Genomic DNA, 13,068 nt, shown 5'->3' with positions numbered 1-13,068 from the left:
CAGAATTATCTCAGAATAGTCACATGGAGTTCCTTCTTATCCCGTGCAAAAATATTGGATTGATGAGTAACTTCAACTAAATAAATGAAATTAGTATGTGTAAGGTATTTAGGATAGCATCCAGCACATGGTGCTGTGTAAGTGCCGATTATCATACTTAATGTTAATTTATTATTTTATTTCTCAATCCAGATTTCTAGATTAAAATACAATTATTAGGGTCATGTAATTTGTCAAGGCCTCTTAGCAAAATGAAATTTACAAAACCTTAAATTGTTGGCAGGATACGGACAGAAGTCCTTACTTTCTTTACATAAAATTTGACCACTGATGTTCAATTTTAAAACTAATTTGTACGTTTTATGTATTCATAACTGTATATGATATAAGAAATATTTTTCTAAAGAAAATCTTGTCACTATAAGAATTAATTTAAAATAATTTTATATAGTATACAGATTAATGAAGCTATGTTACAACTTGATGACATCTTGAGTTTCACTTGAAGCTATAAACCTCATTTGTGAATGAGTTTACACGGGTACATATGGGTGTAATTATCCGGCTAGCTTCTACGTTTGGGAATCTAGAATGCCCTGTGGGCAAACTTGAGATTTTCCTTCATGTTTCACAAATTCTGAGCATTGCTCACATATTGATAAGATTCTCTATGCAAAAAAAAAAAAAAAGAGAATATTATTTTTTTCTTAAAACTTTAGTTATTTAAAGGTAAGTTCTCTAGAGGCCTTTTCATATATATGTTTCACATACATATGCTTTACATATATATTTTATACATATGAAAATATCATGTATTGATCCATCTAATCTTAGTCATTATTTAAAGATCATTTTTAGAACTAGTTTTAGTTGTGCTAGATAAAACAAAAAATAGCTTTTGTAGTTCAAAATGGAAGTATTTTGTCAAATATTTTTGGGCTTTATCATGCTGTTAACTAATTGCTCAGGATATATAGTAGTGTCTCTAAATATAATGACATGATTATTTGTTTAATTAGATAAAAGTAGCATGAATGAAAATTGACTGCTTTGATTTTCAGATTTATATACAACAACATTCATGGTAAAATAGTTCAAAATATACCATGTACTAAAATAATAATTGGGGAATATATGGGTAGGAATGCAATTGATTTTAAATCTAGTTAATTAGTGAACAAAAATAATTTTTTCTTCTCAATAGCAACACCTTTGTTTTCATGTACAAGTCATACCGATAGTCTTGGTCATAATATTATTAAATGTAATAGATGATTTTTGGGTAATTGGCCATTTATGATAGCTTTAAAAATTTAAATAGTTATATAAGACAAATCAATTAATAAAACTTTTTGTTTGATTTATGTTATTCAATTATTTTAATGACATAAGGGAAGGGTCATCATATATCAAGCACTTGATCTGTTATAAAATTGCTAAAAAATACTTTATAGAATAGTTATGTCTTGAATTAGACCTATTTTTTTTAACCTTAATAGTTTCCATATTCAAGTAATTCTGCATTTATTTAACAAATGAATTCAGTGTTTTAATTATCGAGGAATGTAGGTATATTATATTGTTTCATAAGAACTCTGCCTAGTAAAAACTTACAATAGGCTATTTCCACTGCTGCCATTTCAGCAGAGCTAAATGCACACATACACACACACAAATGCTCCTGTTCATCAGGCCTTTACACTGTCAGTGAACGTGTGTGTGTCTTTCTGTATGTCACACCCTCTAAATTCAGGTGGCCTCAAGCTGTGCCATATAATTCTAGCCTCAATTAAACTTTCCAAGGTCAGCAGTACTGCACCAGGTCAGACATAAATAAGGCAGAGGATAGTCCTAGGGTACGGGAAAGCCGTATTTATTCTTTATTCACAGTTCAAGGCTATCAAATGAAACCTAGCAGAGAGAAAAGACAGAGGAAGAAAGGAGGACTCTCAAAAGGTACTTTCCACCTAAGTGCAACCTTTGTTAAAAAAATAAAATCAGTATATGTATAATTCAAGACCAAGTGCACTCTAGCTTGGGTGACAGAGCAAGACTCCATCTAAAAAAAAAAAAAAAAAAGACCCAGTGAATTAGCAGGGTGTGAGTCTTATCTTTTTTTTGTTCCCCTAAGAATACAACTTTAACCAGAGCTCAGTGGAGAATATGTTGGTATGATTCCAAATCACTAGCACAGAAATTAAAAGACCCAATTTCTAATTTTCTTTGTGTCACTAACCAACAGGCTAAACTTAGATACATATATCTTCACTCTCGATTTACTCTTCATAAAATCAGTAGTATGAAATAAATAAATCTATTGAGTTTTCAAGTTCTGAATTCTACTTGAATCTGAATTTCGCTTAAATAGTATTAGTAAAAAAACAAAACAAATAAACTAAGTTAAAGGTAAGAAATACACTGATAGTATATATCTGATCATATATAATGTACAGGGATAATAAGTTTTTAGAATATATAAAGAACACTTACCACAATAAAAGACAAACTTATTAAAATGTGCAAATGAAATTAACAGATATTCACTGAATAGGGAATCAGGTTAACTGATAAACACTTGAAAAAATGTTCAATCTATTTAATAATTTGGGAAATGCAAACTAAATCTTGTTAGAACATTTTACATCTGCTAGTTTGGCAAAGTTAATAAGTCTTTGCCAAAGACTTATTAACTGTGGATGTGTTAAGAGTGAGATTCCCACATTGTGCACAAAGGTCTTCCAGAGCACCACAGAACAATTACAAAGGCGCCACAGAATTATTTCAAATGGAAGAAGCCACAACAGTATCTATTGAGCAGTGTGTGTGATCCACCAGCTTGAGGGAGCTCATAATTTCAGCTTTAGATTGTACTATCTTCCCTTTGATGATGTCAGATCTTTGCAAAGCTTTTCAGAGCTGTAGCTGTAATAAAAAGAAAGAACTGTGTGACCAACACACAATTATGGACATTGTTAGGGAAAATCTAGTTTATTGTTCTCCACTAGTATCTAAGCACAGTACTCAGTTGGGTGAAGTAGAATTTGATACTTAATTTAAACATGGGGCAATGGAATCCTTAGTAGCCTAAGCCAGCATATGACATCTGTTATTTCTTATAAGCTAAATAATAAATACTAAATAAGCAAATAAGTTAGAAAGGAGAGAGAAAAGAGAGAAAGCAAAAATGTGCCGAATAGAGTAATATACTTTTGGGTAGATGGCACAGATTTCCATTGGAAGTAAGAATGACAGATTTAGAGAGAAACAAGTGAACATGCTTATTCTAAAAAATTGCTCATTGTCTGTCTACATTTCAAATTTAACTGGGCATCATTGATTTTATTTGGTAGCTCAACATAAAAACGATCAACAGGTTATACAGAATGCAGACAATAACACTTAAAGTTAGGGAATTGATATCAGCATGGCAGGACTTTTGAAGAATTTCTGTAGGTGAAGGGCAAATAATACCAGAATGAAGCACTTAGAAGAGTCAAAGAGCTGAATCACAATTCCTCTCCCATGAGAAAAGAGGATACCTCTGAAGAAAATGCTTCAATCCCTGTGAGAAAGCAAGGAAACAAACATGAGTTCTTGACTCAGACAGGTGAGTATGGTAGGTGCGGCAGATTGCAATGACCAGCTGAAAGCTGACTGTGCGGGAAAGGTGAGAACGAAAGAAAATTCCTCCATTTATAAACAGAAAATGCAAGTGGTAGAAGGATGCTGCCATGATGAACTCAGCAGACAATTAGTTTTGGGGAGAAGAAGATAAACTTGAGATATAGCTTAGCTGCCCCAGAGATGGATCGAAATAAAATTATTACAATGGGAATTTTGAGATATGAAAAGATCTGCATGAATGAACATCTATGCCAGAAAACATTTGAAAATATGAAGTGTAAGTCATGTGAAAGCAATGATTTCTTAATTAGAATTTAGGTAAAATGCCAGATCATGTGAATAAAAACTGCCAACTGGTGAGAGGAATGGGAAAAAGATGTAAAAGGCATACTGAATTTCTCAGCATGAACTCCATGGCTCTTGACTCTTGACATGCATAATTAGAGAAAAATAGATTCAAGTAGATTGGGGATCATCATAACAGTAATCAATATAAATAAAGTGATACTATTCTGAAAAAACCAATTGCAGGGACGTAGAAAAGTAAAGAGAGAGAAAATAGAAGAAGCAGAAAATTTCACAAACTATAGTAAAAAACAAATACAATCTGATAAATATGACTGCTTTCAACTTTTCTACTAAATGGAAAATATTTTAATTTTGAGTCAAAGAAGCATATTACACTAACTATAAGGAATCATGCTAAGATATAAAGAAAATAAAAATAAAGACTAACAGTGTATCACAAAAACCAATATAACACATGCCAACAAACGCAAGTGGAATGGAAAAGTGAAATTCAGGATGCAATGTTAAATAGGTAATTTTACATTACTAAAAAAACACAGAGCCAAATAACAATCTGTGAAAGTCTAGAAAAAAAAAATCAGATAAATATGTAATAAAACCACAACTGTGTTAAAAGAATTTATCAAATGAATGTCGATTCTTTAATAGTGTATTAAGACTTACTCTCCAAGATCAGAGAATACCTGTTTTTTCAGGTACCTTAGAAAATTTACTAAAATGTATCGTACTGATGACAAAATACCTCAAAATTCTAAAACAGATAAATTTCCTGATCATTATTTTGGAAAAGACTCTTCAGAAATTATAATTTTAAAAACGAAAACTGAAAATATATTAAATTGTATATGGAAAAGGGGCTCTAAACACAGACACTGGGGAAATTTAAAAAACCCGCATTTTAATTTTTATCAATCAATATTATTAAATTTGAAAACCTTAACATAACAGAGTTTTATAAGAAAGAACAGAGACCATCCTGGAAAACATAGACCCTGTCTCTTAAAAAAATTGAACAAAAAGTACAAAATACCAAAATTGCAATTGTAAACATCAATATGTCAATAATCTTAGAGTAATGTAACAAGGACTCAAAAAAATGCACTTGTTCAAAATAGCTTGAATGCCAAACTCAATTTATCAATGAAAATATGATATTAAAGAGGGTATAGCAATTAGAGAAAAAGATGGAAAAATTCTCAACATATTTCCGCATGTATATAATTCCAATAATGCCGAGTTCAGCAGGCATATACATGCTTATGTGCATGCATGTGTACCCACACACACACACTCACACACAGGATGTTAACCCTTTCAATGTCATGTTTAAAAAGTTAATAGCATTTTTCGAAGTGCACATCTGAAGATTAATAAACTTTCATAAATTTCGGAAGCAAAATTTCAAAATACAATCCGAGCTTATTGTATTTGTCAGTATGAACATAACAATAATATAATATGTATGAACAGAATTTAATTAAAACTGACAAGAAGGACTACCTGGTAGAAACCTATTAATATTATTTATGTAACTGGTGACTAAAATAAGAAAAAAAATATACCTGAGTGCATTGATAAAAGCCAAAAATAAAAGCATTACATTTTTATCACTTACGGTACACGGTTTATAAAACTCTTGGCAAGGCCGTGCATGGTGGCTCATGCCTGTAATCCCAGCACTTTGGGAGGCTGAGGTGGGTGGACCACCTGAGATCAGGAGTTCGAGAACAGCCTGGCCAACATGGTGAAACTCTGTCTCTACTAAAAATAAAAAAATTAGCCAGGCGTGGTGGTGGGCACCTGTAATCTCAGCTACTTGAGAGGCTGAGGCAGGAGATTTGCTTGAACCCGGGAGGCAGAGGTTGCAATGAGCCGAGATCACACCACTGCACTCCAGCCTGGATGACAGAGCGAGACTCCATCTCAAAACAACAACAACAAACAAACAAACAAAAAACTAGGCAAATTTGACGCAGAGAGGGAATTTTAAAAGCATCATTAAGATGATCGGTAGCAGGCCACAAGCATGTAGGCACTTAAGGGGAATGCACTAAAGAGAGCAGAGTGAGGCACAACTGTTTGGTTTGGATCCCATGGAGTTGTAAAAGGCAGTGTACAACCACAGGGGGCTTATAACGGATGGTAATACATGAAGCTCAAAACCAGCAATCTTATACATGGCTGATGTCACCTATTTCTGTTGCCAGGTGGTCCCCTGTCATTTTTGAACTTCTATTTTCTGCTCTGGAGTGATTCCAATTAAAGTTTGGGGCAAGATAAAGAGACTTACTATTAGCACTTTAAAAATAAAATATTAGAGATCTAGTATACAACATAAGGACTATAGTTAATAATATTGTATTATATTCATAATTTTTGTGAAGTAGGAAGATTTTAGCTGCTCTTGCCACACACATACAAAATGGGTAACTATGTGAGATGATGGATATGTTAATTTACTTCACTACAGTAACCGTTTTACTATCTATACATATGCCATGGCATCATGTTGTATATCTTAAATATTCGCAATACAATTTATTTAGAAAAAAAATCTCTAGACAATATTATATAACAAGAAAAAGAGATAACAATTCTAACAAAATGTTAGCAATAAGAAGACAAACATCACTATTTGCATGTCATTTTTGGCCATGTAAAGAAAATAAAATAAATGCCGTCCTATAAAGTGTATGGATATATAAAATATAAGCAAACCTGTACTTTCCTTATATATTGAAAAATAAGCAGTCATAAATCCCTCCCAAAAAAGAGCCTATTTACAAAAGTAACACAAAGTAAAAAAATTCAAGAAATAAGCTTATCAAACATGCAAAAAACCTAGGCATACAATGTCAGAAAATTTTTCTCAGGAAAATGAAAGTTTTAAAAATTGTAAATAAATGAATAGATAGCAAGGTTCCTGGGTTGGAAGAATCAATATTGATAATTGATAACATGTCAATGATTTTTTTGTTTGTTCATTCATTCATTTCTTCCAGATTACTTATTGAATACCTACTGTAGACCACAGTACAAACTAGGAGTCAGAGACAGTGGCAAATATTCTAACTGGAGCTTTTTTTTTTTTTTTTCCTGATAGAATCCTACTCTGTCGCCCAGGCTGGAGTGCAGTGGCACATTCTGAGTTCATTGCAACCTCTGCCCCACAGGTTCAAGCGATTCTCGTGCCTCAGCCTCCAGAGTAGCTGGGATTACAGGCATGCACCACCATGCCTGACTAATTTTTGTATTTTTAGTAGAGACTGTCTTTCATCATGTTGGCCAGGCTGGTCTTGAATTCCTAAGCTCAAGTGATCCGCCCTCCAAAAGTGGCCTCCCAAAGTGCTGGGATTACAGGTGTGAGCCAACATGCCTGGTCCTGGAGTTTTGGAAGTAGGCAAAATACTTCTGAAACATAAAAAGAAGCATAGAGGAGGAGAAGTCTGCTCTGCCAATAAAATAATAGCCATCAGTAAATGTGTGTGACACAGTACAAGACGAGAAAGATGCTTAAGAGGATAAGATGAGAAAGCCCTACAATAAAAAATGACAAAACTTAATGTCAAATAATGCCAGGTGTCGGCAAAGAATTTGTTGGAAGGAACAATTCATGTTTTGTTTGTGGAATGGAAATTGGCAAAATTGATATAGAAAGTCTTTGGGTAACACCTATCAAAGTTGAAGAAGAATGTACTTCATTGCCTCACATTGTTGCTTCTTGCTGCCTACACTTCAGAAATGTTCACACTTATTCTCAAAAAGGCCAAAAGATGTTCAACATTATTTGGTAGGAAAATTTATACCATAATATAATTTTCACAGTTAAAATGTGCTAAATGAATTGAATGTGTTGACATGTATTGATATATACAAATCTTTAAAAAATTGGCCAAAAGAAAGGATATATACAATATGACAATATGTGTATAACTTAAAACAAATCTAAAATAATGGTGTATGTAATTAATGAATCCAACCATGTGTACAAAACCTCAGGAAACAGACACGGACTGATTGCACAGACTTCACCATGATAGTTATCTTTAAAAAAGGACAGAGGAGGATTCACCAGGGCTGACAGGTTTTACATATTGTTGTAATATTTTCTTTTCAATTAATACTTAATAGTTATTAATATTGGCATTAATATTTAGGTATCCATTATTAAGTTGGTTACATATATCAAGTGTTTGAAATCTTAGATAAGAAGTAAGTTAAAAAAGTGAAAGTTTCCCAACCACTAAATATAACGTTGGCAAATTTGAAAACAATGAAAACAGTGTGAAGTTCTTAACATTAAATTTTATGGAAAAAGCAGAATGACTTGCTGATGTTAACAATCACTCCATGAAAAATCATCTAATGAGATGGGTAAATGTTTATGATAGACTATGTGAAGATAGCCACTGTGGGGAAAAGAAAGAGAGATCAGACTGTTACTGTGTCTACGTAGAAAGAAGTAGACATAAGAGACTCCATTTGTTCTGTACTAAGAGAAATTCTTCTGCCTTGAGATGCTGTTAATCTGTAACCCTTGCCCCAACCCTGTGCTTGCAGAGGTATGTGCTGTGTTGACTCAAGGTTTAATGGATTTAGGGCTGTGCAGGATGTGCTTTGTTAAAAAAGTGCTTGAAGACAGCATGCTTGTTAAAAGTGATCACCATTCTCTAATCTCAAGTACCCAGGGACACAATACACTATGGAAGACCGCCGGGGCCTCTGCCTAGGAAAGCCAGGTATTGTCCAAGGTTTCTCCCCATGTGATAGCCTGAGATATGGCCTCATGGGAAGGGAAAGACCTGACTGTCCCCCAGCCCAATACCCATAAAGGGTCTGAGGAGGATTAGTAAAAGAGGAAGGCCTCTTTGCAGTTGAGATAAGAGGAAGGCCTCTGTCTCCTGCTCGTCCCTGGGAATAGAATGTCTCGGTGTAAAACCCGATTGTATGTTCTATTTACTGAGATAGGAGAAAACCGCCTTAGGGCTGGAGGTGAGATGTGCTGGCGGTAATACTGCTCTTTAATGCACTGAGATGTTTGTGTATGTGCACATCAAAACACATCACCTTTCCTTAAACTTATTTATGACACAGAGATCTTTGCTCACATGTTTTCCTGCTGACTCTCTCCCCACTATTACCCTATTGTCCTGCCACGTCCCCCTCTCCGAGATAGCAGAGATAATGATCAATAAATACTGAGGGAACTCAGAGATCAGTGCCGGCATGGGTCCTCCATATGCTGAGTGCTGGTACCCTGGGCCCACTGTTCTTTCTATATACTTTGTCGTGTCTCTTATTTCTTTTCTCAGTCTCTCGTCCCACCTGACAAGAAACACCCACAGGTGTGGAAGGGCTGGCCCCCTTCATCTGGCGCCCAATGTGGGGCTTGAACCCACGACCCTGGGATTAAGAGTCCCATGCTCTACTGACTGACTGTGCAGTGCTGTCTAATGCTAGTTTTATGATCCAAACACATACACATAAAGTATAGATGAAGAATATACGAGAAAATTAAAAGTGTTTATCAGACTCAGAATGATATATTTTTCTTCTGATATGTTATTTTTCCAACTTATAAAAATGTGTACGTATATTTAAAATCCATATTTTTGAAGGTAGATAGATGAAATCATAAAGGTTCAACATTATAAAGCTTGCTAATCACCTACTACACCCCAGGCACATCACCGTACAAATCAGACCACTTCATACTCGAGTCCAGTGTATGAGCCAGTTGCTAATGAGATACAGTTAAAGAATAAGGAAGAGGATCTTGTATCTGGAAATAACTTAATCATTTAGGGTAGAATGATTTGCTCAGTACCCTTGGGTCTTTCTTCAGCATGCATTTCTTTAGACTGTTGATACTCACAATCAAGGACACAGTTGTGACCAGAAGCAAAGGAGCTAACTCAGGCAGAGGAGGGAACTTGGCTAAAGAGTGCTAGGCCATCTGTTACAAAGCTATTGCTGTTGTTGTTGTTTTTTGTTTTGTTTGATAGATTTTTATGTTAGGGCTTCAGTTTGGCATCTGTAGCCTGAGAATAACAATATCTATTTCACATGTTTCTTTTCAATTTTACACCAGAAATCATTAACAAAATCTTTTAGCTCCTGATAGGCACTCAGTAAATGGTAATTTAATCTCACCCTGCTGACATGCCTTTAATGAAGAATTTTAAAATACAGCTTCCACAGTTCATTCTTCATTAACTGATGCATTTTTATTTTTTTCTTATTCACAGCCAAATCAGAAGTATTTGAAAGAATTTCCATCAAGTTATGTTTCTCTTCCCCTCGTTTCTCAAAGTTTAGCAACATGCCTTGTAGGCCTGTCCTGAACCATTAAAATCCACTTCTGAGTCCTGTGATGTGACTTTTCCTCTCCTAAATTTTTAATCTTTAATACTGGAAGGTTAGCATGACATAAATAATACATCACTGGTCCATGTTTCCTATTAAAGTCACTTTGTGTGCAATCATCTCAAAGACCATAGAGATACTAATGAAGGAATAGAAACCCAATAGTTTCTCAAGTCCAAGTTAGATTAGTTACAACATTTACTGGTTTGTCAATTACCTTATAAAGAAAAGAAGACGTGTTCCGCACTTTGTTTTGTGACATGGTTCCAGTCAGCTTGACCTTGCCAGCTGATCTTTTATCTAGAACTTGGATTATATCTGTGAGGGAACTTAACAGAAGAGATGTGGCCAGCCCCTTTCCCCAGGGCAGACCTGGAACTTGCAAACAAAAGTACCCACATTCTCTTCTGTGAATTCACATGCAGCATGAAGACTGACACACAGTTCACAACAATCCTTGTATTAAGGATACAGAAGCACAGAGAGGCACCCAGGAAAGGGAGTGACTTCCAATAATGGTTAAGACATTGTCAATAACACTCAGGGATTTTCCACTGATAAATTCTTTCATATACCTAGTGTAATTTGATTATTATAATAACTCCTTAAGTTTAGGGATAAGATGGTTAAAATGTATTATGGATGTTCCATTGCCAGATAGTCTTCTGAACATGTCACATGCACTAACCCATTTAAAACTGTTTGTGTTATAAGTTTTGCTTTCCAGGTGAAGAGACTAATGTCTGGAGAGGAGATGGTGATGTGACAGAGGCCACATAGCCACAGAGTGGGTGAGCTGGAACTCAAACCTAGGATAGGGAGGTAGGCACAGTGTTTGTATTTTAAGAGTTGGCACTGAAATTCTTCACAGGGAGAGAATGGTAGTAAGGATGTTTGCTAAACGCTTGATGCAGTAGGCTTGCATTCAGACCAGAGGAACATTTGGGCTTCTTGATACCATGGGGCAGGTGGGGTAGCTGATGATGTGCAAGGGAGAAGAGACATTGAATGAGTAACCAAGAAACACTGCTCAATGAGTGAAGGGCATCCTCACGCTAAATCACTGTAGCCTATTAAACTTAAAATTTTGGTGTTTTGTTTGTTTGTGTTTGTAGTGGACATCAAACAGCAAATTTTATGTTGCCATAAAAATGGCAGGACTAGAGAACAGTGCTTAGGAAGGTTATGGGGACTCAGAAAAAGGGATTACCCTAAAGCCATGATGATGTGAAATGAGTTATACTGTGACTTTAAATGGACAAGCGAAGAAACTGAATCACAAAAAAATTTTCCCAGTACCTCCAAACCAGTCAGTGTTCCAGCCAGGATTTTAACCCATGTTGTTTGAGTCTAGGGTCTACATGGTAGACAGCTATAAAATCCACAACCATGGGATTCCTATTGCTTTTAATATTTCAAAGAAGTTTAGTGCATAAATGGAACAATTTTGGACACAAAAATGAGTAGAATTCCCCAGCCTTTGCAGAAAAGATTGTTTTTCCTGTGACAAAGGGAAATGTGAGTAATGTTAGGGACCTTAAAATTGGGATCAAGAAATGACTCCAGGAGAATAATTTTCATAAAACTGCAATGAAAAAATTATAGCATCCTGAAACATTACCGAGTTGATACATATATTTTTTCTTACTGTCCGGTCTTCAAACGATTTTATTAGTGCAATCTACAAGACTGAAGAAAGAAGAGAGATGGAGGGGCAGGTGGAATAATGTGGGGAGAATTCTGTGCTTCCTGCGATCTTGGCATGTGAAGGCATCCAACTTCCAGGGAAAAAGAGTAGGATTTGGAGACTAAATCTATTTTAAAGGATGAGTTCAGTATTCATTGCGATAAGACTTCTTTATAGGGATGTTTGGTGTCTGCAACATTGATGCGTCCATCAGAGGCTATAATTACTGAGAATAGACATGATACTCTGGAAAATAAACATAGTGTCCTGAATGGAACTACTCACAGCTGGCATATGACAAAGACACATCCTTGTTTACTAGAAGTGGGAAACACCTGAGTATTTCATAGCCTTCAAAAGTTTCCTTGATGAGTGTTTCTCATTGGTGTGCCCCAGAGGTACGCCATCATAGCATCTTTATGCCCACCCTAATCACAATGTAAACCCATTTATCCATGTTCTATTATAAAATATATATAAAAAACCTGAAACATTCATTCTTATGATAATTCCACACATTCCTCATGAACCTTCTAAAACTACCCCTCAGTTTTTGGTTTTCTTTTCTGAAGAACAAACAATCTCATGTCCTTTTATCTTTCCCCAGAGGTCCCATTTTCCCATGCTTTAATCATTTTTATTGTTCCCATCTGTACCTACTTTAATTTTTTCTATCCCTTTTAAAATGTGTATCTGTAAGTTAGATATTGGAATATATTGGAATAGATCTAAAATAGCTATTGATATGTTATTGGAATTCCTATCTCTATTTGGATAAGGCAGTATAAGAAAAATGATGGTAAAAACAAGGGGAAAAATTGGAGAAACTGCTACCATGTAAGAATATTTTCAGATTCAGAGGTAGTTCTAAGTAGTGTAACCTGACCTAAAGATGAATAAGAAAAGGCAGAACAATATAAGAAAATTACTATTATTGAAGACAAGTAAAAAATGAAGAACACAAACATTTTATCGATGAAATGATTACTACTGCAAATGTATGCCTGCATATAAATGGGCAAGCACAGAAAAAGAAATATTCAGGGGACACTCTTTCTTAGACTAGTATTAAGTTCCTGCAT

This window comes from Pan troglodytes, chromosome 16 (genome assembly GCF_028858775.2).
Source record: "Pan troglodytes isolate AG18354 chromosome 16, NHGRI_mPanTro3-v2.0_pri, whole genome shotgun sequence".
Taxonomy (NCBI): domain Eukaryota; kingdom Metazoa; phylum Chordata; class Mammalia; order Primates; family Hominidae; genus Pan; species Pan troglodytes.
This window is presented reverse-complemented; position numbering follows the sequence as displayed.